Here is a 23,486-nt window from a genome sequence, read left to right on the forward strand (position 1 = left end):
TTCATTATGGAATCACCGTTTTCTCTTCTCCATTATGGAATCACACTTATCTCTCCTTCAATATGGAATCACCGTTTTCTCTTCTTCATTATGGAATCACACTTATGTCTCTTTCATTATGGAATCACCGTTTTCTCTTCTTCATTATGGAATCACACTTATCTCTCCTTCAATATGGAATCACCGTTTTCTCTTCTTCATTATGGAATCACACTTATGTCTCTTTCATTATGGAATCACCGTTTTCTCTTCTTCATTATGGAATCACACTTATCTCTCCTTCATTATGGAATCACCGTTTTCTCTTCTCTATTATGGAATCACCGTTTTCTCTTCTCCATTATGGAATCACACTTATCTCTTCTTCATTATGGAATCACCGTTTTATCTACTCCATTATGAAATCAGCATTTTCTCTTCTACATTATGGATTCACCGTTTTCTCCTCTGCATTATGAAATCACACTTATGTCTCTTTCATTATGGAATCACCGTTTTCTCTTCTCCATTATGGAATCACCGTTTTCTCTTCTTCATTATGGGATCACACTTATCTCTCCTTCATTATGGAATCACCGTTTTCTCTTCTCCATTATGGAATAACACTTATCTCTCCTTCAATATGGAATCACCGTTTTCTCTTCTCCATTATGGAATCAGCATTTTTCATTCCCCATTATGGAATCACTGTTTTCTCTTCTCCAATATGGAATCGTCGTTTTCTCTTCTATATTATGGAATCACCGTTTTCTCTTCTTCATTATGGAATCACACTTATCTCTTCTTCATTATGGAATCACCGTTTTATTTATTCCATTATGGAATCACCGTTTTATCTACGCCATTATGGAATAACTGTTTTCTCTTCTATATTATGGAATCACCGTTTTCTCTTCTCCATCATGGAATCACACTTATCTCTCCTTCAATATGGAATCACCGTTTTCTCTTCTCCATTATGGAATCAGCATTTTTTCTTCTGCATTATAGAATCACCGTTTTCTCTTCTCCATTATGGAATCACTGTTTTCTCTTCTCCATTATGGAATCACACTTATCTCTCCTTCAATATGGAATCACCGTTTTCTCTTCTCCATTATGGAATCAGCATTTTTTCTTCCCCATTATGGAATCACTGTTTTCTCTTCTCCAATATGGAATCACCGTTTTCTCTTCTATATTATGGAATCACCGTTTTCTCTTCTCCATCATGGAATCACACTTACCTCTCCTTCAATATGGAATCACCGTTTTGTCTTCTCCATTATGGAATCAGCATTTTTTCTTCTGCATTATAGAATCACCGTTTTGTCTTCTCCATTATGGAATCAACGTTTTCTCTTCTCCATTATGGAATAACCGTTTTCTCTTCTTCATTATGGAATCACACTTATGTCTCTTTCATTATGGAATCACCGTTTTCTCTTCTCCATTATGGAATCAGCATTTTCTCTTCTACATTATGGAATCACCGTTTTCTCATCTCCATTATGAAATCAGCATTTTCTCTTCTACATTATGGAATCACCGTTTTCTCCTCTGCATTATGGAATCACACTTATGTCTCTTTCATTATGGAATCACCGTTTTCTCTTCTCCATTATGGAATCACCGTTTTCTCTTCTTCATTATGGAATCACACTTATTTCTCCTTCATTATGGAATCACCGTTTTCTCTTCTCCATTATGGAATCACCGTTTTCTCTTCTCCATTATGGAATCACCGTTTTCTCTTCTCCATTATGGAATCACACTTATCTCTCCTTCAATATGGAATCACCGTTTTCTCTTCTCCATTATGGAAACAGCATTTTTCATTCCCTATTATGGAATCACTGTTTTCTCTTCTCCAATATGGAATCATCGTTTTCTCTTCTATATTATGGAATCACCGTTTTCTGTTCTTCATTATGGAATCACACTTATCTCTTCTTCATTATGGAATCACCGTTTTATCTACTCCATTACGGAATCACCGTTTTATCTACGCCATTATGGAATAACTGTTTTCTCTTCTATATTATGGAATCACCGTTTTCTCTTCTCCATCATGGAATCTCACTTTTCTCTCCTTCAATATGGAATCACCGTTTTCTCTTCTTCATTATGGAATCACCGTTTTTTCTTCTCCATTATGGAATCAGCATTTTTTCTTCTGCATTATAGAATCACCGTTTTAGCTTCTCCATTATGGAATCACCGTTTTCTCTTCTTCATTATGGAATCACACTTATCTCTCCTTCATTATGGAATCACGGTTTTCTCTTCTTCATTATGGAATCACCGTTTTCACTTCTCCATTATGGAATCAGCATTTTTTCTTCCCCATTATGGAATCACCGTTTTCTCTTCTTCATTATGGAATCACACTTATCTCTCCTTCATTATGGAATCACCGTTTTCTCTTCTTCATTATGGAATCACCGTTTTCACTTCTCCATTATGGAATCAGCATTTTTTCTTCCCCATTATGGAATCACTGTTTTCTCTTCTCCAATATGGAATCACCATTTTCTCTTCTATATTATGGAATCACCGTTTTCTCTTCTTTATTATGGAGTCACACTCATCTCTTCTTCAATATGGAATCACCGTTTTATCTACTCCATTATGGAATCACCGTTTTATCTACTCCATTATGGAATCACCGTTTTTACTACTCCATTATGGAATCACTGTTTTCTCTTCTATATTATGGAATCACCGTTTTCTCTTCTCCATCATGGAATCACACTTATCTCTTCTTCAATATGGAATCACCGTTTTCTCTTCTCCATTATGGAATCAGCATTTTTTCTTCTGCATTATAGAATCACCGTTTTCTCTTCTCCATTATAGAATCAATCTTATCTCTCTTTCATTATGGAATCACCGTTTTCTCTTCTTCATTATGGAATCACACTTATCTCTCCTTCATTATGGAATCACCGTTTTCTCTTCTCCATTATGGAATCACCGTTTTTTCTTCTCCGTTATGGAATCACACTTATCTCTCCTTCAATATGGAATCACCGTTTTTACTACTCCATTATGGAATCACTGTTTTCTCTTCTTCATTATGGAATCACACTTATCTCTCCTTCATTATGGAATCACCGTTTTTACTACTCCATTATGGAATCACTGTTTTCTCTTCTATATTATGGAATCACCGTTTTCTCTTCTCCATCATGGAATCACACTTATCTCTTCTTCAATATGGAATCACCGTTTTCTCTTCTCCATTATGGAATCAGCATTTTCCCTTCTACATTATGGAATCACCGTTTTCTCTTCTATATTATGGAATCACCGTTTTCTCTTCTCCATCATGGAATCACACTTATCTCTTCTTCAATATGGAATCACCGTTTTCTCTTCTCCATTATGGAATCACACTTATCTCTCTTTCATTATGGAATCACCGTTTTCTCTTCTTCATTATGGAATCACACTTATGTCTCTTTCATTATGGAATCACCGTTTTCTCTTCTCCATTATGTAATCACCGTTTTCTCTTCTTCATTATGGAATCACACTTATCTCTCCTTCATTATGGAATCACCGTTTTCTCTTCTCCATTATGGAATCACCGTTTTCTCTTCTTCATTATGGAATCACACTTATCTCTCCTTCATTATGGAATCACCGTTTTCTCTTCTCCATTATGGAATCACCGTTCTCCCTTCTCCATTATGGAATCACACTTATCTCTCCTTCAATATGGAATCACCGTTTTCTCTTCTCCATTATGGAATCAGCATTTTTTCTTCCCCATTATGGAATCACTGTTTTCTCTTCTCCAATATGGAATCACCGTTTTCTCTTCTTCATTATGGAATCACACTTATCTCTTCTTCATTATGGAATCACCGTTTTATCTACTCCATTATGGAATAACTGTTTTCTCTTCTATATTATGGAATCACCGTTTTCTCTTCTCCATCATGGAATCACACTTTTCTCTCCTTCAATATGGAATCACCGTTTTCTCTTCTCATTATGGAATCAGCATTTTCTCTCGTTCAATATGGAATCACCGTTTTCTCTTCTCATTATGGAATCAGCATTTTTTCTTCTGCATTATAGAATCACCGTTTTGTCTTCTCCATTATGGAATCACCGTTTTCTCTTCTCCATTGCGAATCACCGTTTTCTCTTCTTCATTATGGAATCACACTTATGTCTCTTTCATTATGGAATCACCGTTTTCTCTTCTCCATTATGGAATCAGCATTTTCTCTTCTACATTATGGAATCACCGTTTTCTCTTCTCCATTATGAAATCAGCATTTTCTCTTCTACATTATGGATTCACCGTTTTCTCCTCTGCATTATGGAATCACACTTATGTCTCTTTCATTATGGAATCACCGTTTTCTCTTCTCCATTATGGAATCACCGTTTTCTCTTCTTCATTATGGAATCACAATTATCTCTCCTTCATTATGGAATCACCGTTTTCTCTTCTCCATTATGGAATCACACTTATCTCTCCTTCAATATGGAATCACCGTTTTCTCTTCTCCATTATGGAATCAGCATTTTACATTCCCCATTATGGAATCACTGTTTTCTCTTCTCCAATATGGAATCATCGTTTTCTCTTCTATATTATGGAATCACCGTTTTCTCTTCTTCATTATGGAATCACCGTTTTATTTATTCCATTATGGAATCACCGTTTTATCTACGCCATTATGGAATAACTGTTTTCTCTTCTATATTATGGAATCACCGTTTTCTCTTCTCCATCATGGAATCACACTTATCTCTCCTTCAATATGGAATCACCGTTTTCTCTTCTCCATTATGGAATCAGCATTTTTTCTTCTGCATTATAGAATCACCGTTTTCTCTTCTCCATTATGGAATCACTGTTTTCTCTTCTCCATTATGGAATCACACTTATCTCTCCTTCAATATGGAATCACCGTTTTGTCTTCTCCATTATGGAATCAGCATTTTTTCTTCTGCATTATAGAATCACCGTTTTGTCTTCTCCATTATGGAATCACCGTTTTCTCTTCTCCATTATGGAATAACCGTTTTCTCTTCTTCATTATGGAATCACACTTATGTCTCTTTCATTATGGAATCACCGTTTTCTCTTCTCCATTATGGAATCAGCATTTTCTCTTCTACATTATGGAATCACCGTTTTCTCATCTCCATTATGAAATCAGCATTTTCTCTTCTACATTATGGAATCACCGTTTTCTCCTCTGCATTATGGAATCACACTTATGTCTCTTTCATTATGGAATCACCGTTTTCTCTTCTCCATTATGGAATCACCGTTTTCTCTTCTCCATTATGGAATCACCGTTTTCTCTTCTCCATTATGGAATCACCGTTTTCTCTTCTCCATTATGGAATCACACTTATCTCTCCTTCAATATGGAATCACCGTTTTCTCTTCTCCATTATGGAAATAGCATTTTTCATTCCCTATTATGGAATCACTGTTTTCTCTTCTCCAATATTTAATCATCGTTTTCTCTTCTATATTATGGAATCACCGTTTTCTGTTCTTCATTATGGAATCACACTTATCTCTTCTTCATTATGGAATCACCGTTTTATCTACTCCATTACGGAATCACCGTTTTATCTACGCCATTATGGAATAACTGTTTTCTCTTCTATATTATGGAATCACCGTTTTCTCTTCTCCATCATGGAATCTCACTTTTCTCTCCTTCAATATGGAATCACCGTTTTCTCTTCTTCATTATGGAATCACCGTTTTTTCTTCTCCATTATGGAATCAGCATTTTTTCTTCTGCATTATAGAATCACCGTTTTAGCTTCTCCATTATGGAATCACCGTTTTCTCTTCTTCATTATGGAATCACACTTATCTCTCCTTCATTATGGAATCACGGTTTTCTCTTCTTCATTATGGAATCACCGTTTTCACTTCTCCATTATGGAATCAGCATTTTTTCTTCCCCATTATGGAATCACCGTTTTCTCTTCTTCATTATGGAATCACACTTATCTCTCCTTCATTATGGAATCACCGTTTTCTCTTCTTCATTATGGAATCACCGTTTTCACTTCTCCATTATGGAATCAGCATTTTTTCTTCCCCATTATGGAATCACTGTTTTCTCTTCTCCAATATGGAATCACCATTTTCTCTTCTATATTATGGAATCACCGTTTTCTCTTCTTTATTATGGAGTCACACTCATCTCTTCTTCAATATGGAATCACCGTTTTATCTACTCCATTATGGAATCACCGTTTTATCTACTCCATTATGGAATCACCGTTTTTACTACTCCATTATGGAATCACTGTTTTCTCTTCTATATTATGGAATCACCGTTTTCTCTTCTCCATCATGGAATCACACTTATCTCTTCTTCAATATGGAATCACCGTTTTCTCTTCTCCATTATGGAATCAGCATTTTTTCTTCTGCATTATAGAATCACCGTTTTCTCTTCTCCATTATAGAATCAATCTTATCTCTCTTTCATTATGGAATCACCGTTTTCTCTTCTTCATTATGGAATCACACTTATCTCTCCTTCATTATGGAATCACCTTTTTCTCTTCTCCATTATGGAATCACCGTTTTTTCTTCTCCGTTATGGAATCACACTTATCTCTCCTTCAATATGGAATCACACTTATGTCTCTTTCATTATGGAATCACCGTTTTCTCTTCTCCATTATGGAATCACCGTTTTCTCTTCTTCATTATGGAATCACACTTATCTCTCCTTCATTATGGAATCACCGTTTTCTCTTCTCCATTATGGAATCAGCATTTTTCCTTCTACATTATGGAATCACCGTTTTCTCTTCTATATTATGGAATCACCGTTTTCTCTTCTCCATCATGGAATCACACTTATCTCTTCTTCAATATGGAATCACCGTTTTCTCTTCTCCATTATGGAATCACACTTATCTCTCTTTCATTATGGAATCACCGTTTTCTCTTCTTCATTATGGAATCACACTTATGTCTCTTTCATTATGGAATCACCGTTTTCTCTTCTCCATTATGTAATCACCGTTTTCTCTTCTTCATTATGGAATCACACTTATCTCTCCTTCATTATGGAATCACCGTTTTCTCTTCTCCATTATGGAATCACCGTTTTCTCTTCTTCATTATGGAATCACACTTATCTCTCCTTCATTATGGAATCACCGTTTTCTCTTCTCCATTATGGAATCACCGTTTTCTTTTCTCCATTATGGAATCACACTTATCTCTCCTTCAATATGGAATCACCGTTTTCTCTTCTCCATTATGGAATCAGCATTTTTTCTTCCCCATTATGGAATCACTGTTTTCTCTTCTCCAATATGGAATCACCGTTTTCTCTTCTATATTATGGAATCACCGTTTTCTCTTCTTCATTATGGAATCACACTTATCTCTTCTTCATTATGGAATCACCGTTTTATCTACTCCATTATGGAATAACTGTTTTCTCTTCTATATTATGGAATCACCGTTTTCTCTTCTCCATCATGGAATCACACTTTTCTCTCCTTCAATATGGAATCACCGTTTTCTCTTCTCATTATGGAATCAGCATTTTCTCTCCTTCAATATGGAATCACCGTTTTCTCTTCTCATTATGGAATCAGCATTTTTTCTTCTGCATTATAGAATCACCGTTTTGTCTTCTCCATTATGGAATCACCGTTTTCTCTTCTCCATTGCGAATCACCGTTTTCTCTTCTTCATTATGGAATCACACTTATGTCTCTTTCATTATGGAATCACCGTTTTCTCTTCTCCATTATGGAATCAGCATTTTCTCTTCTACATTATGGAATCACCGTTTTCTCATCTCCATTATGAAATCAGCATTTTCTCTTCTACATTATGGATTCACCGTTTTCTCCTCTGCATTATGGAATCACACTTATGTCTCTTTCATTATGGAATCACCGTTTTCTCTTCTCCATTATGGAATCACCGTTTTCTCTTCTTCATTATGGAATCACAATTATCTCTCCTTCATTATGGAATCACCGTTTTCTCTTCTCCATTATGGAATCACACTTATCTCTCCTTCAATATGGAATCACCGTTTTCTCTTCTCCATTATGGAATCAGCATTTTACATTCCCCATTATGGAATCACTGTTTTCTCTTCTCCAATATGGAATCATCGTTTTCTCTTCTATATTATGGAATCACCGTTTTCTCTTCTTCATTATGGAATCACATTTATCTCTTCTTCATTATGGAATCACCGTTTTATCTACGCCATTATGGAATAACTGTTTTCTCTTCTATATTATGGAATCACCGTTTTCTCTTCTCCATCATGGAATCACACTTATCTCTCCTTCAATATGGAATCACCGTTTTCTCTTCTCCATTATGGAATCAGCATTTTTTCTTCTGCATTATAGAATCACCGTTTTCTCTTCTTCATTATGGAATCACACTTATCTCTCCTTCATTATGGAATCACCGTTTTCTCTTCTCCATTATGGAATCACCGTTTTCTCTTCTCCATTATGGAATCAGCATTTTTTCTTCCCCATTATGGAATCACTGTTTTCTCTTTTCCAATATGGAATCACCATTTTCTCTTCTATATTATGGAATCACCGTTTTCTCTTCTCCATCATGGAATCACACTTATCTCTTCTTCAATATGGAATCACCGTTTTCTCTTCTCCATTATGGAATCAGCATTTTTTCTTCTGCATTATAGAATCACCGTTTGCTCTTCTCCATTATGGAATCAATCTTATCTCTCTTTCATTATGGAATCACCGTTTTCTCTTCTCCATTATGGAATCACCGTTTTCTCTTCTCCGTTATGGAATCACACTTATCTCTCCTTCAATATGGAATCACACTTATGTCTCTTTCATTATGGAATCACCGTTTTCTCTTCTATATTATGGAATCACCGTTTTCTCTTCTCCATCATGGAATCACACTTATCTCTTCTTCAATATGGAATCACCGTTTTCTCTTCTCCATTATGGAATCAGCATTTTTTCTTCTGCATTATAGAATCACCGTTTTCTCTTCTCCATTATGGAATCACACTTATCTCTCTCTCATTATGGAATCACCGTTTTCTCTTCTTCATTATGGAATCACACTTATCTCTCCTTCATTATGGAATCACCGTTTTCTCTTCTCCATTATGGAATCACACTTATCTCTCCTTCAATATGGAATCACCGTTTTCTCTTCTTCATTATGGAATCACACTTATGTCTCTTTCATTATGGAATCACCGTTTTCTCTTCTTCATTATGGAATCACACTTATCTCTCCTTCATTATGGAATCACCGTTTTCTCTTCTCCATTATGGAATCACACTTATCTCTTCTTCATTATGGAATCACCGTTTTATCTACTCCATTATGAAATCAGCATTTTCTCTTCTACATTATGGAATCACCGTTTTCTCCTCTGCATTATGAAATCACACTTATGTCTCTTTCATTATGGAATCACCGTTTTCTCTTCTCCATTATGGAATCACCGTTTTCTCTTCTTCATTATGGAATCACACTTATCTCTCCTTCATTATGGAATCACCGTTTTCTCTTCTCCATTATGGAATCACACTTATCTCTCCTTCAATATGGAATCACCGTTTTCTCTTCTCCATTATGGAATCAGCATTTTTCATTCCCCATTATGGAATCACTGTTTTCTCTTCTCCAATATGGAATCGTCGTTTTCTCTTCTATATTATGGAATCACCGTTTTCTCTTCTTCATTATGGAATCACACTTATCACTTCTTCATTATGGAATCACCGTTTTATTTATTCCATTATGGAATCACCGTTTTATCTACGCCATTATGGAATAACTGTTTTCTCTTCTATATTATGGAATCACCGTTTTCTCTTCTCCATCATGGAATCACACTTATCTCTCCTTCAATATGGAATCACCGTTTTCTCTTCTCCATTATGGAATCAGCATTTTTTCTTCTGCATTATAGAATCACCGTTTTCTCTTCTCCATTATGGAATCACTGTTTTCTCTTCTTCATTATGGAATCACACTTATCTCTCCTTCATTATGGAATCACCGTTTTCTCTTCTCCATTATGGAATCACCGTTTTCTCTTCTCCATTATGGAATCAGCATTTTTTCTTCCCCATTATGGAATCACTGTTTTCTCTTCTCCAATATGGAATCACCATTTTCTCTTCTTTATTATGGAGTCACACTTATCTCTTCTTCAATATGGAATCACCGTTTTATCTACTCCATTATGGAATCACCGTTTTATCTACTCCATTATGGAATCACCGTTTTTACTACTCCATTATGGAATCACTGTTTTCTCTTCTATATTATGGAATCACCGTTTTCTCTTCTTCATTATGGAATCACACTTATCTCTCCTTCATTATGGAATCACCGTTTTCTCTTCTCCACTATGGAATCACCGTTTTCTCTTCTCCGTTATGGAATCACACTTATCTCTCCTTCAATATGGAATCACACTTATGTCTCTTTCATTATGGAATCACCGTTTTCTCTTCTCCATTATGGAATCACCGTTTTCTCTTCTTCATTATGGAATCACACTTATCTCTCCTTCATTATGGAATCACCGTTTTTTCTTCTCCATTATGGAATCAGCATTTTTTCTTCTACATTATGGAATCACCGTTTTCTCCTCTGCATTATGGAATCACACTTATGTCTCTTTCATTTTGGAGTCACCGTTTTCTCTTCTACATTATGGAATCACCGTTTTCTCTTCTCCATCATGGAATCACACTTATCTCTTCTTCAATATGGAATCACCGTTTTCTCTTCTCCATTAAGGAATCAGCATTTTTTCTTCTGCATTATAGAATCACCGTTTTCTCTTCTCCTATATAGAATCAGTATTTTTTCTTCCCCATTATGGAATCACTGTTTTCTCTTCTCCAATATGGAATCACCAGTTTCTCTTCTATATTATGGAATCACCGTTTTCTCTTCTTTATTATGGAGTCACACTTATCTCTTCTTCAATATGGAATCACCGTTTTATCTACTCCATTATGGAATCACCGTTTTATCTACTCCATTATGGAATCACCGTTTTTACTACTCCATCATGGAATCACTGTTTTCTCTTCTATATTATGGAATCACCGTTTTCTCTTCTCCATCATGGAATCACACTTATCTCTTCTTCAATAGGGAATCACCGTTTTCTCTTCTCCATTATGGAATCACCGTTTTCTCTTCTGCGTTATGGAATCACACTTATCTCTCCTTCAATATGGAATCACACTTATGTCTCTTTCATTATGGAATCACCGTTTTCTCTTCTCCATTATGGAATCACCGTTTTCTCTTCTCCATCATGGAATCAGACTTATCTCTTCTTCAATATGGAATCACCGTTTTCTCTTCTCCATTATGGAATCAGCATTTTTTCTTCTGCATTATAGAATCACCGTTTTCTCTTCTCCATTATGGAATCACACTTATCTCTCTTTCATTATGGAATCACCGTTTTCTCTTCTTCATTATGGAATCACACTTATCTCTCCTTCATTATGGAATCACCAATTTCTCTTCTCCATTATGGAATCACACTTATCTCTCCTTCAATATGGAATCACCGTTTTCTCTTCTTCATTATGGAATCACACTTATGTCTCTTTCATTATGGAATCACCGTTTTCTCTTCTCCATTATGGAATCACCGTTTTCTCTTCTTCATTATGGAATCACACTTATCTCTCCTTCATTATGGAATCACCGTTTTCTCTTCTCCATTATGGAATCACCGTTTTCTCTTCTTCATTATGGAATCACACTTATCTCTCCTTCATTATGGAATCACCGTTTTCTCTTCTCCATTATGGAATCACCGTTTTCTCTTCTCCATTATGGAATCACACTTATCTCTCCTTCAATATGGAATCACCGTTTTCTCTTCTCCATTATGGAATCAGCATTTTTTCTTCCTCATTATGGAATCACTGTTTTCTCTTCTCCAATATGGAATCACCGTTTTCTCTTCTATATTATGGAATCACCGTTTTCTCTTCTTCATTATGGAATCACACTTATCTCTTCTTCATTATGGAATCACCGTTTTATCTACGCCATTATGGAATAACTGTTTTCTCTTCTATATTATGGAATCACCGTTTTCTCTTCTCCATCATGGAATCACACTTATCTCTCCTTCAATATGGAATCACCGTTTTCTCTTCTCATTATGGAATCAGCATTTTTTCTTCTGCATTAAGGAATCAGCATTTTCTCTTCTACGTTATGGAATCATCGTTTTCTCATCTCCATTATAAAATCAGGATTTTCTCTTCTACATTATGGAATCACCGTTTTGGCCTCTCCATTATGGAATCACACTTATGTCTCTTTCATTATGGAATCACCGTTTTCTCTTCTTCATTATGGAATCACACTTATCTCTCCTTGATTATGGAATCACCGTTTTCTCTTCTCCATTATGGCATCACCGTTTTCTCTTCTCCATTATGGAATCACCGTTTTCTCTTCTCCATTATGGAATCAGCATTTTTCATTCCCCATTATGGAATCAGCATTTTTCAATCCCCATTATGGAATCACTGTTTTCTCTTCTTCATTATGGAATCACACTTATCTCTTCTTCATTATGGAATCACCGTTTTATCTACTCCATTATGGAATCACCGTTTTATCTACGCCATTATGGAATAACTGTTTTCTCTTCTATATTATGGAATCACCGTTTTCTCTTCTCCATCATGGAATCACACTTATCTCTCCTTCAATATGGAATCACCGTTTTCTCTTCTCCATTATGGAATCAGCAGTTTTTCTTCTGCATTATAGAATCACACTTATCTCTCTTTCATTATGGAATCACCGTTTTCTCTTCTTCATTATGGAATCACACTTATTTCTCCTTCATTATGGAATCACCGTTTTCTCTTCTCCATTATGGAATCACCGTTTTCTCTTCTCCATTATGGAATCAGCATTTTTTCTTCCCCATTATGGAATCACTGTTTTCTCATCTCCATTATGGAATCAGCATTTTCTCTTCTACATTATGGAATCACCGTTTTCTCCTCTGCATTATGGAATCACACTTATGTCTCTTTCATTATGGAATCACCGTTTTCTCTTCTCATTATGGAATCAGCATTTTTTCTTCTGCATTATAGAATCACCGTTTTCTCTTCTCCATTATAGAATCACCGTTTTCTCTTCTCCATTATGGAATCAGCATTTTCTCTTCCCCACTATGGAATCACACTTATCTCTCCTTCGTTATGGAATCCCCGTTTTCTCTTCTCCATTATGGAATCACCGTTTTCTCTTCTCCATTATGGAATCACACTTATCTCTCCTTCAATATGGAATCACCGTTTTCTCTTCTCCATTATGGAATCAGCATTTTTTCTTCCCCATTATGGAATCACTGTTTTCTCTTCCTTAATATGGAATCACTGTTTTCTCTTCTATATTATGGAATCACCGTTTTCTCTTCTTCATCATGGAATCACACTTATCTCTTCTTCATTATAGAATCACCGTTTTATCTACTCCATTATGGAATAACTGTTTTCTCTTCTATATTATGGAATCACCGTTTTCTCTTCTCAATCATGGAATCACACTTATCTCTCCTTCAATATGGAATCACCGTTTTCTCTTCTCCATTATGGAATCAGCATTTTTTCTTCTGCATTATAGAATCACCGTTTTCTCTTCTCCATTATGGAATCACCGTTTTCTCTTCTTCATTATGGAATCACACTTATGTCTCTTTCATTATGGAATCACCGTTTTCTCTTCTCCATTATGGAATCAGCATTTTCTCTTCTACATTATGGAATCACCGTTTTCTCATCTCCATTATGGAATCACCGTTTTCTCTTCTCCATTATGGAATCACCGTTTTCTCTTCTTCATTATGGAATCACACTTATCTCTCCTTCATTAAGGAATCACCGTTTTCTCTTCTCCATTATGGAATCACCGTTTTCTCTTCTTCATTATGGAATCACACTTATCTCTCCTTCGTTATGGAATCACCGTTTTCTCTTCTCCATTATGGAATCACCGTTTTCTCTTCTCCATTATGGAATCACACTTATCTCTCCTTCAATATGGAATCACCGTTTTCTCTTCTCCATTATGGAATCAGCATTTTTTCTTCCCCATTATGGAATCACTGTTTTCTCTTCTCCAATATGGAATCACTGTTTTCTCTTCTATATTATGGAATCACCGTTTTCTCTTCTTCATCATGGAATCACACTTATCTCTCCTTCAATATGGAATCACCGTTTTCTCTTCTCCATTATGGAATCACCGTTTTCTCTTCTTCATTATGGAATCACCGTTTTCTCCTCTGCATTATGGAATCACACTTATGTCTCTTTCATTATGGAATCACCGTTTTCTCTTCTCCATTATGGAATCAGCATTTTCTCTTCTACATTATGGAATCACCGTTTTCTCATCTCCATTATGGAATCAGCATTTTCTCTTCTACATTATGGAATCACCGTTTTCTCCTCTGCATTATGGAATCACACTTATGTCTCTTTCATTATGGAATCACCGTTTCCTCTTCTCCATTATGGAATCACCGTTTTCTCTTCTTCATTATGGAATCACACTTATCTCTCCTTCATTATGGAATCACCGTTTTCTCTTCTCCATTATGGAATCACCGTTTTCTCTTCTCCATTATCGAATCAGCATTTTTTCTTCCCCATTATGGAATCACTGTTTTCTCTTCTCCAATATGGAATCACAATTTTCTCTTCTATATTATGGAATCACCGTTTTCTCTTCTTTATTATGGAGTCACACTTATCTCTTCTTCAATATGGAATCACCGTTTTATCTACTCCATTATGGAATCACCGTTTTATCTACTCCATTATGGAATCACCGTTTTATCTACTCCATTATGGAATCACCGTTTTTACTACTCCATTATGGAATCACTGTTTTCTCTTCTATATTATGGAATCACCGTTTTCTCTTCTCCATCATGGAATCACACTTATCTCTTCTTCAATATGGAATCACCGTTTTCTCTTCTCCATTATGGAATCACACTTATCTCTCCTTCAATATGGAATCACCGTTTTCTCTTCTCCATTATGGAATCAGCATTTTTTTTCCCCATTATGGAATCACTGTTTTCTCTTCTATGTTATGGAATCACCGTTTTCTCTTCTTCATTATGGAATCACACTTATCTCTTCTTCATTATGGAATCACCGTTTTATCTACTCCATTATGGAATAACTGTTTTCTCTTCTATATTATGGAATCACCGTTTTCTCTTCTCCATCATGGAATCACACTTATCTCTCCTTCAATATGGAATCACCGTTTTCTCTTCTCCATTATGGAATCAGCATTTTTTCTTCTGCATTATAGAATCACCGTTTTCTCTTCTCCATTATGGAATCACCGTTTTCTCTTCTGCATTATGGAATCAGCATTTTTTCTTCTGCATTATAGAATCACCGTTTTCTCTTCTCCATTATGGAATCACCGTTTTCTCTTCTTCATTATGGAATCACACTTATGTCTCTTTCATTAAGGAATCACCGTTTTCTCTTCTCCATTATGGAATCAGCATTTTTTCTTCTGCATTATAGAATCACCGTTTTCTCTTCTTCATTATGGAATCACACTTATGTCTCTTTCATTATGGAATCACCGTTTTCTCTTCTCCATTATGGAATCAGCATTTTCTCTTCTACATTATGGAATCACCGTTTTCTCCTCTGCATTATGGAATCACACTTATGTCTCTTTCATTATGGAATCACCGTTTCCTCTTCTCCATTATGGAATCACCGTTTTCTCTTCTTCATTATGGAATCACACTTATCTCTCCTTCATTATGGAATCACCGTTTTCTCTTCTCCATTATGGAATCACCGTTTTCTCTTCTCCATTATCGAATCAGCATTTTTTCTTCCCCATTATGGAATCACTGTTTTCTCTTCTCCAATATGGAATCACAATTTTCTCTTCTATATTATGGAATCACCGTTTTCTCTTCTTTATTATGGAGTCACACTTATCTCTTCTTCAATATGGAATCACCGTTTTATCTACTCCATTATGGAATCACCGTTTTATCTACTCCATTATGGAATCACCGTTTTATCTACTCCATTATGGAATCACCGTTTTTACTACTCCATTATGGAATCACTGTTTTCTCTTCTATATTATGGAATCACCGTTTTCTCTTCTCCATCATGGAATCACACTTATCTCTTCTTCAATATGGAATCACCGTTTTCTCTTCTCCATTATGGAATCACACTTATCTCTCCTTCAATATGGAATCACCGTTTTCTCTTCTCCATTATGGAATCAGCATTTTTTTTCCCCATTATGGAATCACTGTTTTCTCTTCTATGTTATGGAATCACCGTTTTCTCTTCTTCATTATGGAATCACACTTATCTCTTCTTCATTATGGAATCACCGTTTTATCTACGCCATTATGGAATAACTGTTTTCTCTTCTATATTATGGAATCACCGTTTTCTCTTCTCCATCATGGAATCACACTTATCTCTCCTTCAATATGGAATCACCGTTTTCTCTTCTCATTATGGAATCAGCATTTTTTCTTCTGCATTAAGGAATCAGCATTTTCTCTTCTACGTTATGGAATCATCGTTTTCTCATCTCCATTATAAAATCAGGATTTTCTCTTCTACATTATGGAATCACCGTTTTGGCCTCTCCATTATGGAATCACACTTATGTCTCTTTCATTATGGAATCACCGTTTTCTCTTCTTCATTATGGAATCACACTTATCTCTCCTTGATTATGGAATCACCGTTTTCTCTTCTCCATTATGGAATCACCGTTTTCTCTTCTCCATTATGGAATCAGCATTTTTCATTCCCCATTATGGAATCAGCATTTTTCAATCCCCATTATGGAATCACTGTTTTCTCTTCTTCATTATGGAATCACACTTATCTCTTCTTCATTATGGAATCACCGTTTTATCTACTCCATTATGGAATCACCGTTTTATCTACGCCATTATGGAATAACTGTTTTCTCTTCTATATTATGGAATCACCGTTTTCTCTTCTCCATCATGGAATCACACTTATCTCTCCTTCAATATGGAATCACCGTTTTCTCTTCTCCATTATGGAATCAGCATTTTTTGTTCTGCATTATAGAATCACACTTATCTCTCTTTCATTATGGAATCACCGTTTTCTCTTCTTCATTATGGAATCACACTTATTTCTCCTTCATTATGGAATCACCGTTTTCTCTTCTCCATTATGGAATCACCGTTTTCTCTTCTCCATTATGGAATCAGCATTTTTTCTTCCCCATTATGGAATCACTGTTTTCTCATCTCCATTATGGAATCAGCATTTTCTCTTCTACATTATGGAATCACCGTTTTCTCCTCTGCATTATGGAATCACACTTATGTCTCTTTCATTATGGAATCACCGTTTTCTCTTCTCATTATGGAATCAGCATTTTTTCTTCTGCATTATAGAATCACCGTTTTCTCTTCTCCATTATAGAATCACCGTTTTCTCTTCTCCATTATGGAATCACCGTTTTCTCTTCTTCATTATGGAATCACACTTATGTCTCTTTCATTATGGAATCACCGTTTTCTCTTCTCCATTATGGAATCAGCATTTTCTCTTCCCCACTATGGAATCACACTTATCTCTCCTTCGTTATGGAATCCCCGTTTTCTCTTCTCCATTATGGAATCACCGTTTTCTCTTCTCCATTATGGAATCACACTTATCTCTCCTTCAATATGGAATCACCGTTTTCTCTTCTCCATTATGGAATCAGCATTTTTTCTTCCCCATTATGGAATCACTGTTTTCTCTTCCTTAATATGGAATCACTGTTTTCTCTTCTATATTATGGAATCACCGTTTTCTCTTCTTCATCATGGAATCACACTTATCTCTTCTTCATTATAGAATCACCGTTTTATCTACTCCATTATGGAATAACTGTTTTTTCTTCTATATTATGGAATCACCGTTTTCTCTTCTCAATCATGGAATCACACTTATCTCTCCTTCAATATGGAATCACCGTTTTCTCTTCTCCATTATGGAATCAGCATTTTTTCTTCTGCATTATAGAATCACCGTTTTCTCTTCTCCATTATGGAATCACCGTTTTCTCTTCTTCATTATGGAATCACACTTATGTCTCTTTCATTATGGAATCACCGTTTTCTCTTCTCCATTATGGAATCAGCATTTTCTCTTCTACATTATGGAATCACCGTTTTCTCATCTCCATTATGGAATCACCGTTTTCTCTTCTCCATTATGGAATCACCGTTTTCTCTTCTTCATTATGGAATCACACTTATCTCTCCTTCATTAAGGAATCACCGTTTTCTCTTCTCCATTATGGAATCACCGTTTTCTCTTCTTCATTATGGAATCACACTTATCTCTCCTTCGTTATGGAATCACCGTTTTCTCTTCTCCATTATGGAATCACCGTTTTCTCTTCTCCATTATGGAATCACACTTATCTCTCCTTCAATATGGAATCACCGTTTTCTCTTCTCCATTATGGAATCAGCATTTTTTCTTCCCCATTATGGAATCACTGTTTTCTCTTCTCCAATATGGAATCACTGTTTTCTCTTCTATATTATGGAATCACCGTTTTCTCTTCTTCATCATGGAATCACACTTATCTCTCCTTCAATATGGAATCACCGTTTTCTCTTCTCCATTATGGAATCACCGTTTTCTCTTCTTCATTATGGAATCACCGTTTTCTCCTCTGCATTATGGAATCACACTTATGTCTCTTTCATTATGGAATCACCGTTTTCTCTTCTCCATTATGGAATCAGCATTTTCTCTTCTACATTATGGAATCACCGTTTTCTCATCTCCATTATGGAATCAGCATTTTCTCTTCTACATTATGGAATCACCGTTTTCTCCTCTGCATTATGGAATCACACTTATGTCTCTTTCATTATGGAATCACCGTTTCCTCTTCTCCATTATGGAATCACCGTTTTCTCTTCTTCATTATGGAATCACACTTATCTCTCCTTCATTATGGAATCACCGTTTTCTCTTCTCCATTATGGAATCACCGTTTTCTCTTCTCCATTATCGAATCAGCATTTTTTCTTCCCCATTATGGAATCACTGTTTTCTCTTCTCCAATATGGAATCACAATTTTCTCTTCTATATTATGGAATCACCGTTTTCTCTTCTTTATTATGGAGTCACACTTATCTCTTCTTCAATATGGAATCACCGTTTTATCTACTCCATTATGGAATCACCGTTTTATCTACTCCATTATGGAATCACCGTTTTATCTACTCCATTATGGAATCACCGTTTTTACTACTCCATTATGGAATCACTGTTTTCTCTTCTATATTATGGAATCACCGTTTTCTCTTCTCCATCATGGAATCACACTTATCTCTTCTTCAATATGGAATCACCGTTTTCTCTTCTCCATTATGGAATCACACTTATCTCTCCTTCAATATGGAATCACCGTTTTCTCTTCTCCATTATGGAATCAGCATTTTTTTTCCCCATTATGGAATCACTGTTTTCTCTTCTATGTTATGGAATCACCGTTTTCTCTTCTTCATTATGGAATCACACTTATCTCTTCTTCATTATGGAATCACCGTTTTATCTACTCCATTATGGAATAACTGTTTTCTCTTCTATATTATGGAATCACCGTTTTCTCTTCTCCATCATGGAATCACACTTATCTCTCCTTCAATATGGAATCACCGTTTTCTCTTCTCCATTATGGAATCAGCATTTTTTCTTCTGCATTATAGAATCACCGTTTTCTCTTCTCCATTATGGAATCACCGTTTTCTCTTCTGCATTATGGAATCAGCATTTTTTCTTCTGCATTATAGAATCACCGTTTTCTCTTCTCCATTATGGAATCACCGTTTTCTCTTCTTCATTATGGAATCACACTTATGTCTCTTTCATTAAGGAATCACCGTTTTCTCTTCTCCATTATGGAATCAGCATTTTTTCTTCTGCATTATAGAATCACCGTTTTCTCTTCTCCATTATGGAATCACCGTTTTCTCTTCTTCATTATGGAATCACACTTATGTCTCTTTCATTATGGAATCACCGTTTTCTCTTCTCCATTATGGAATCAGCATTTTCTCTTCTACATTATGGAATCACCGTTTTCTCCTCTGCATTATGGAATCACACTTATGTCTCTTTCATTATGGAATCACCGTTTCCTCTTCTCCATTATGGAATCACCGTTTTCTCTTCTTCATTATGGAATCACACTTATCTCTCCTTCATTATGGAATCACCGTTTTCTCTTCTCCATTATGGAATCACCGTTTTCTCTTCTCCATTATCGAATCAGCATTTTTTCTTCCCCATTATGGAATCACTGTTTTCTCTTCTCCAATATGGAATCACAATTTTCTCTTCTATATTATGGAATCACCGTTTTCTCTTCTTTATTATGGAGTCACACTTATCTCTTCTTCAATATGGAATCACCGTTTTATCTACTCCATTATGGAATCACCGTTTTATCTACTCCATTATGGAATCACCGTTTTATCTACTCCATTATGGAATCACCGTTTTTACTACTCCATTATGGAATCACTGTTTTCTCTTCTATATTATGGAATCACCGTTTTCTCTTCTCCATCATGGAATCACACTTATCTCTTCTTCAATATGGAATCACCGTTTTCTCTTCTCCATTATGGAAACACACTTATCTCTCCTTCAATATGGAATCACCGTTTTCTCTTCTCCATTATGGAATCAGCATTTTTTTTCCCCATTATGGAATCACTGTTTTCTCTTCTATGTTATGGAATCACCGTTTTCTCTTCTTCATTATGGAATCACACTTATCTCTTCTTCATTATGGAATCACCGTTTTATCTACTCCATTATGGAATAACTGTTTTCTCTTCTATATTATGGAATCACCGTTTTCTCTTCTCCATCATGGAATCACACTTATCTCTCCTTCAATATGGAATCACCGTTTTCTCTTCTCCATTATGGAATCAGCATTTTTTCTTCTGCATTATAGAATCACCGTTTTCTCTTCTCCATTATGGAATCACCGTTTTCTCTTCTGCATTATGGAATCAGCATTTTTTCTTCTGCATTATAGAATCACCGTTTTCTCTTCTCCATTATGGAATCACCGTTTTCTCTTCTTCATTATGGAATCACACTTATGTCTCTTTCATTACGGAATCACCGTTTTCTCTTCTCCATTATGGAATCAGCATTTTTTCTTCTGCATTATAGAATCACCGTATTCTCATCTCCATTATGGAATCACCGTTTTCTCTTCTCCATTATGGAATCACCGTTTTCTCTTCTTCATTATGGAATCACACTTATCTCTCCTTCATTAAGGAATCACCGTTTTCTCTTCTCCATTATGGAATCACCGTTTTCTCTTCTTCATTATGGAATCACACTTATCTCTCCTTCATTATGGAATCACCGTTTTCTCTTCTCCATTATGGAATCACCGTTTTCTCTTCTCCATTATGGAATCACACTTATCTCTCCTTCAATATGGAATCACCGTTTTCTCTTCTCCATTATGGAATCAGCATTTTTTCTTCCCCATTATGGAATCACTGTTTTCTCTTCTCCAATATGGAATCACTGTTTTCTCTTCTATATTATGGAATCACCGTTTTCTCTTCTTCATCATGGAATCACACTTATCTCTCCTTCAATATGGAATCACCGTTTTCTCTTCTCCATTATGGAATCACCGTTTTCTCTTCTTCATTATGGAATCACCGTTTTCTCCTCTGCATTATGGAATCACACTTATGTCTCTTTCATTATGGAATCACCGTTTTCTCTTCTCCATTATGGAATCAGCATTTTCTCTTCTACATTATGGAATCACCGTTTTCTCATCTCCATTATGGAATCAGCATTTTCTCTTCTACATTATGGAATCACCGTTTTCTCCTCTGCATTATGGAATCACACTTATGTCTCTTTCATTATGGAATCACCGTTTCCTCTTCTCCATTATGGAATCACCGTTTTCTCTTCTTCATTATGGAATCACACTTATCTCTCCTTCATTATGGAATCACCGTTTTCCCTTCTCCATTATGGAATCACCGTTTTCTCTTCTCCATTATCGAATCAGCATTTTTTCTTCCCCATTATGGAATCACTGTTTTCTCTTCTCCAATATGGAATCACAATTTTCTCTTCTATATTATGGAATCACCGTTTTCTCTTCTTTATTATGGAGTCACACTTATCTCTTCTTCAATATGGAATCACCGTTTTATCTACTCCATTAAGGAATCACCGTTTTATCTACTCCATTATGGAATCACCGTTTTATCTACTCCATTATGGAATCACCGTTTTTACTACTCCATTATGGAATCACTGTTTTCTCTTCTATATTATGGAATCACCGTTTTCTCTTCTCCATCATGGAATCACACTTATCTCTTCTTCAATATGGAATCACCGTTTTCTCTTCTCCATTATGGAATCACACTTATCTCTCCTTCAATATGGAATCACCGTTTTCTCTTCTCCATTATGGAATCAGCATTTTTTTTCCCATTATGGAATCACTGTTTTCTCTTCTATGTTATGGAATCACCGTTTTCTCTTCTTCATTATGGAATCACCGTTTTATCTACTCCATTATGGAATAACTGTTTTCTCTTCTATATTATGGAATCACCGTTTTCTCTTCTCCATCATGGAATCACACTTATCTCTCCTTCAATATGGAATCACCGTTTTCTCTTCTCCATTATGGAATCAGCATTTTTTCTTCTGCATTATAGAATCACCGTTTTCTCTTCTCCATTATGGAATCACCGTTTTCTCTTCTTCATTATGGAATCACACTTATGTCTCTTTCATTACGGAATCACCGTTTTTTCTTCTCCATTATGGAATCAGCATTTTCTCTTCTACATTATGGAATCACCGTTTTCTCATCTCCATTATGGAATCACCGTTTTCTCTTCTCCATTATGGAATCACCGTTTTCTCTTCTTCATTATGGAATCACACTTATCTCTCCTTCATTATGGAATCACCGTTTTCTCTTCTCCATTATCGAATCAGCATTTTTTCTTCCCCATTATGGAATCACTGTTTTCTCTTCTCCAATATGGAATCACCATTTTCTCTTCTCTATTATGGAATCACCGTTTTCTCTTCTTTATTATGGAGTCACACTTTTATCTACTCCATTATGGAATCGCCGTTTTATCTACTCCATTATGGAATCACCGTTTTATCTACTCCATTATGGAATCACCGTTTTTACTACTCCATTATGGAATCACCGTTTTTACTATTCGATTATGGAATCACCGTTTTTACTACTCCATTATGGGATCACTGTTTTCTCTTCTATATTATGGAATCACCGTTTTCTCTTCTCCATCATGGAATCACACTTATCTCTTCTTCAATATGG

The sequence above is a fragment of the Pholcus phalangioides genome, unplaced genomic scaffold (assembly GCF_987345545.1).
Source record: "Pholcus phalangioides strain wild (caught in Gottingen) unplaced genomic scaffold, Ppha-v1.0 ptg000016l_1, whole genome shotgun sequence".
NCBI classification, from domain to species: domain Eukaryota; kingdom Metazoa; phylum Arthropoda; class Arachnida; order Araneae; family Pholcidae; genus Pholcus; species Pholcus phalangioides.